Source organism: Pyxicephalus adspersus, chromosome W (assembly GCF_032062135.1).
Source record: "Pyxicephalus adspersus chromosome W, UCB_Pads_2.0, whole genome shotgun sequence".
Lineage (NCBI taxonomy): Eukaryota > Metazoa > Chordata > Amphibia > Anura > Pyxicephalidae > Pyxicephalus > Pyxicephalus adspersus.
The window spans coordinates 10,418,132-10,424,392 of record NC_092870.1 but is presented as its reverse complement, the minus strand read 5'-3'; the positions used below and the strand labels follow the sequence as shown (position 1 = coordinate 10,424,392).

General features: G+C 42.9%; 1 long non-coding RNA gene across 1 annotated transcript; it reads right to left on the bottom strand.

The window, feature by feature from the left end:
• Positions 1–1,331: 1,331 nt before the first annotated feature.
• LOC140342900 (uncharacterized) lies at positions 1,332–2,839 on the bottom strand. Its single transcript, XR_011923200.1, has 3 exons — positions 2,706–2,839; positions 1,866–2,042; positions 1,332–1,431 (listed from the first exon to the last, which is right to left on the bottom strand). It is a non-coding gene; the product is annotated as an uncharacterized lncRNA (long non-coding RNA).
• Between the last annotated feature and the right edge of the window lie 3,422 nt (positions 2,840–6,261).

The following is a 6,261-nucleotide window of genomic DNA, read 5'->3' as shown; positions in this document are numbered from 1 at the left end:
TTATTTTCATGTTGTTTTAATATGTTTTAAAGATGTTGAAATAAATCATTAAATCAAGCTTTGAAACACAGTATTGTAGGTCTTCAACTTTCACTGCTTATGTGAGAGACAAGGGACACACAAAACCCTTGTCTGAAAACTGACCATTTACAAGGCCAACTATTACCGAACACAAAATGTCAGCATAAACAATTTAACTATCATTTCCTAAAGGCTCAAGCATAGTGCAGGTAGATAGGGACGGACAAGAGTGGCCAGGGACGTCCCCACTTATGTAGGCATGAATATATGAATTTAGAAACACTGATGTCTTGGATAATACATTAAAAATTGTAGAAGGCTTAGGTTCATTCATCAGGTCAGATTAAACCCCCCTAAACATCTACTTTTACGAAAATGCTTATAAAAAGTTTGCAAAACGTCTGCTCTTCAGAATGGCAATTTGGCTTTATACCTGGTGGAGCAAACAGAGCTGCCCTGTCTGTCCCCTTACTACTACAGACAAACGGGCCCACTTAGCAGACTTGACATTACCTTACATTGACAGCTTAGCACTAAGAGAGGAAAGGGGGGGGGGGAGGGGTTCGTTTTACACTCAGTATCAAGTTGCCTGCTCTCTTCCTGTGTCAAAGCACAAAAAAAAAAAAAAAAAAAAAAAAAAAAAAAACTTAGATGTTTAACAATAAATACATTCATTTTTTACAATAGACACCAACACTTCCCAGCAGCCATCTTAATAGGAAGTGTTAGTTACTTGTAAGCAACATCACTGGAGGCTCTCCTGATTGCACCCTTACAAAAACGCCACCTAGCAGTAATATTGTCAATTAACAAGCAGCTATATCACTGGAGATTGGCGATTAAAAGCAGACCCATTTTTATTTTCCCATCAATCTCATAAAACAATCAGATTGCCCAGAATTAAAAACCAGGCCATATTGTACACAACCGATTGTCTGGTTCTTAGTTGAATGCGGTTGGTGTTGATTGAAAATACAAAATGTGTGTGTACAATTGACCTAGCAAACCCAGTAAGAGGCTCCCCATCAGATCAACTGGGTCAGAGGGTTAACAAACCGATACCTTTCGATCCGAGAATTATTCTAAAGACAGGATTTCATACATGTGCCACTCAAATCAGTAAATTAGACCAGGCAGTAAACACTAAATTGGCAGAACATCCACTCCTGTGTTAAGTCTTGAAACTTAACTTTTTTTCCTACACCAATATAACAGAGGATAAATCTTCCTATGGGGACACCTATTCAGGTGGAAATTAAAAATGGCACGTCCTTCACATTGGAAAGATTTTTCTTTAACAATTACCCAGGAAAAAAAAAAAAAAAAAAAAAAAAAAAAAAAAAAAAAAAAAAAAAGTAAAATTTGTCCTCTCCAGATATCAGCTGTGATTGCTCACTAGGAAGGCACTTCCTGTTTGGGGGAGAGAAGAAAAAGAAATAAGCAGGAGAGGTTGTGCTTCCATCTATTGATCAAACATCTTCCATCTAGCTTAATAATAATGACACACATGGTCCACGAGATTTCGAGCATCAGTCAACCAGTAAATATTCACTGATGTAATTTACTAGGAAACCACTAATGGCCCATTTATGGTTTTCTTTATCCTTGCATTCTGGTGATCCTGCCAACAGCTTCTTTTACCATGTTACTTCCTGGTTTCCTTTTGCCCTACCAGCCTGTTGTATCAGTGCACTAAACCCCATATGCTTAAGTAACTTACCTGCTATTATACAGGAGAACATACCTCCTACCCCTAGCCGGAGGCTAATGTTGGACCCCAGTTTCCTGCCATCAAGCCACAGTATAAGGCATCATACAGCAACGCATACATGCTGGCAACCTACCTGCCATTTCAGAGAGGCACATACCGGACATTCTGGTCTACCTCCAATTATTCAGGTGGTCAGTCCAAAGTCAAGCACGACTATCAACTCCAGCTTACATGCATGAAGAGCCATCTATGTGCCAATTCCAGACTCCACCCACATTATGCTGTGCTAAGAGCAGTCATGCTGTCGAGTCTAAAAATTTACAAAAACACATTACAGACACAAGTCCCTAAACTTTAGTCCTATTACAGCTACATTACCCACATTAATTTCTTTTTAGTCTTACGGATACTTTAACACCATTGCTTCCTTTACCAGCAATGTTCGCAATATGCAGCGATTACGCACTATTCGACTTTCATTTGCAAGAATGGATTTTTATCTAGATTGCTTGCAAGAGGCAGTGGAGGACGGATGTTACAGTAAACGCAAAGACAGGTTTGGTAGCCAAAGAAAACTATAAAAGTCAGTCTCCTTGACCCGCCACAGAAGCCAATAGTTCTTTTTTGAGGATAAAGCCTTGAAAAATAAGACACTGTTGTCATTTTATGAAGCATGGAACACTGAACACCCAAATAGAAGACTGGTATAGCAAAATTCAGGAAAGCCCAATAACCCTCTGTTCCTGCCCCAGGGTGATAGGACAAGAGTTTAACAAACCCCCCAGGCTCCTGACACCCGTCCTCCTCCAGAAACAATCAGGTGCCGCTCTCCACCTTGTTGTTGTGTTTTCCCCCTCCCTTTAGAGGCGCCTCAACCCTCCACTCTCTGCACCCGCCAGACTCATTTCCGTCTCCTTCCGCGCCCCCTCCAGTGATTTTATCGGACGCCACAAATGGCGCACGATTACTTTACCAGAGCCACCAGTAGACGCCTTCCTAGCCGCAAAATCGACCATAAAGCTGCTTTCCGCACTCCCTTACGGTGCTTACGTCAAAGAGTCAACTCAGCAGAAGGACCTACCCACTTCACAACAACCAGGCCGGGAAGGGAGCCGGACTTCAAATCCCCATCCAGTCCCAGTCTATTTGCGCATGCGCGGCTACACAAAAAGCGGATGGCAAGGAAGAGGGGAAAAATACCTCCTGTGTAACGTCATCACACCCGGAAGCTGAAATGCATTTTGGAAAACAATGTTTAAAGGGGTAAGAGGAGGTGAAGTAACGAGGTGTTTCAAACGGAAAGCGGAGCAATTGGAAACTAGCATGGACACAAAATTAAATTTTTGAGCTTTGGCATTGGATCCATATTTGTAAAGCAATGAATCTTGGCATGTGCAAAATACTATTTGCAGTTACACCTTCCAGGCATGGGTGTTTTAAATACCAGTGATTGGTTCACCCCCATTTAAAGTGAAATATGTTCCAATCTTTATGCCAACAAAAGTTTGGGTTTGGTGATTTTCGGGTGCCATTTACAATCTCATTGGTTGCACCTCACTCATCAATGCATGTGGCAGGCAGTTGCACATATGATTTGTCTACAAACTAGACCTAGCATGTCCCATGTTGTCTCGGCTTTGCTTTCCTAGTGTAAAGCATTATGCGAAGCCCTAAAAATAATTTTTTTTTGCATTATATAATAGGTATAGCCACCCTTTTGTAGAATGTTAATGTCATGATAGGTCTGCTTTAAGGCAAAAGACAGTAACATGATTTATAACAAGAGTAGATATAAAATAGCTCTAGGACAATTGGTGTGGGGCAATATGTGGCTATATTGCTCCAAATATTGGGTGTGGTTTAGCGTAGTGTGAGCCTACACTGCACACATATGCCACATTCCTTGTAACCACAAACAATACACATGGGGGAGTGCCATTACCAGTTGGGACTGCAGCCCCCCTATTCACATAACTGGAGTTTCCACACTGCAATTGCATGAATGTGACCTTGGTTGGGCATTGTTTAATAGAATTTAAACATTATCACTTGTATTCCTCAAACAGACACAGAAATCTCAGGTTTAAAGCTACGTACACACGGCAGATTTTTATCGCCCGATAATCGGCATCGGCCAATTATCGGGCGAAAATCTTCCGTGTGTACAGTCGGTGTCGTCCATCGTCCGGACGACCGACCTGCCGGATCCACGGACGATGGACGACAGCCGATCCTAATGAAAGGGAAGGGGAGGGCGCGCAGGGGAGAGCGCGCAGCAGGGTGCCGCTCCATCGCTCTCCCCCTCCCCTCTCCATAGAGCATGAACGGTGCTGTATGTACAGCATTGTTCATGCATCTTGCAGCCCCTTGTCATTGGAAAGGATCGTGAAAGATCCTTTCCAACGACAAAAATTGCAAGTGTGTACGCAGCTTAAGACTTGTTTTCTTAATGAAACCCTTCCATTAGGCATGCTTTTCTGGACAATATACACAAAGATCTGTCATCTTATCAAAACATCCTTAATTGTATTAGCCACCCCAGAGATATGCACTGCACAAATAGCAATATTCAATTTCAAACAACACAAAACTAAATACCTTAACAGCCCGATAACCAATGGTAATGGAAAAATAAGTTCACCATTTGCACCTTCCCCAAGTTATTACAACAAAAGCGAATCCATTTGTCTGCCAAGCTCTGTCCCAACAACTCAAACACCTCTTCCTAACTTCCAACACCTCCATATTGGACAGCAGCCCTGCTACCCACCAAGGTTCAACACTCCACACCCCTTGACAGTACGCTCCATACCCTATCCATCCATAAACAATTTCTTTTGGCCACCACACCCCCCATCCTCACCAACTCCCGGTTAAGACAAATGAAGTGCAATGAGAGCATCCTGCCGTGGTTGCCGCAAACCTAGCAAAAGTTCGGCCCATCAGAATGATTTGGCACACAAAATTTATCTTACCTAATAAGGATTGCAATTCTCTCCCAACTGCTAAATCTTCTGCTGCTTGCAAACACTAGCCACTTCCTCCTGCAATGTCCTCAAATTATCCACCAGCAACCTACATTTCATGGCCCCTGTTGTAATATTGGGGATAACATTAATTCCTGATCTCCCCTTTAAATAAAAAATTGTCTTTTAAAATGTCTTTGTTTGAAAATGGTCTCTCAACAGACCAGGGTCACAAATTTCCCCTTATCAGATATTTCTTGATTGGACATCCTTGCAGACCCTCTAGTTTACAACAACCATTGTAAAAGATGGAGTTGTGTGTTTCCAGGTGTCATAAAACTCAGATAATGCTGAGTGGCCTCTGATTGAACTCTGACCTGTATTCTGAAACCCATTTATTATTATATTATTTTGCCAATATACCATTCAGTATAAAGTAGTAGTTGGATCGGTATGGTGAGCATTTTGAGACCAAGAACTATCCTAGGCCTCAGGAAAGCCTGGAAACCATATATAGCCCGTTCTGGTGAATTATAAGTCCCAGACATGCCTAGTTTGGTCTTTGTGAACTCCATATTTTGTGGTGATTAATAATCTGGAGGATAAAATCTGTACTTATGAAATTAATAATAATGGCTAGAATGGACTTCCGGGGGCAGAGCCGACCGAGGGAGACGCATTGTATCTCAGCTCCCCAGGGGAATAGCGATACCGGCTTTTCAGTATCATTACACTGGCTCTTCTGAGACATGGAAGAGCCTCTTACACTCCCTGGGGACCGAGCGGCGGCGAGGGGCAGTGGAGAGTGAGGAGACTGCCGCTCGCCACACACCCGGAGCAGGGGACCCGTGCACAGGCTGCAGGCCACGTGGCAGGAGCCATCTGGTCTGCCCAGCTGCAGCGTGCTACATCTTAACAGGGAAAAAACGTCCATAACATCACAGAGGGACAGAGGACCCGGCTGAACACACTTCAGAAGTGCTTTCTTGTAATCCTGGGACACGAATGGAGGGGTGAGTGCTGGAGATTCCCCTTATGCTTGAGTGGCATTGTGGCTGTGAAGGGCCCTAGTTACTATCTGGGATTTCATAGATGCTTTTCATGGGAACTGCTAGCCCTTCACTTTCAACTTAGAGCTCTGAGCTTGCAAACATGGGAAGCCTGTCTTTGTGCCCGGTGCTAGATTGCATTTTATTATTATTATTAAACAGGATTTATATAGCGCCAACATATTACACAGCGCTGTACATTAAATAGGGATTGCAAATGACAGACTAATACAGACAGTGATACAGGAGGAGAGGACCCTGCCCCGAAGAGCTTACATTGCATTGGATTCAATAGTGCTGTACTTGCAAGCAACGGAAACTCATATCTGTGTTGTATATCAAGCCGATTTGGCCCCTATACTGTGATTGGCGCTACTGAAATTTGCGTCTGTATCCTGTACCAAGCTTAATTGGCCTATACATCACTGTGCCTGAAAATTCTTTGAAATCTGCAGCTGTATCCACTACTAGGCCGCATTGGCCTATACACCACTGTGCCAGCAAAAATTTTTGA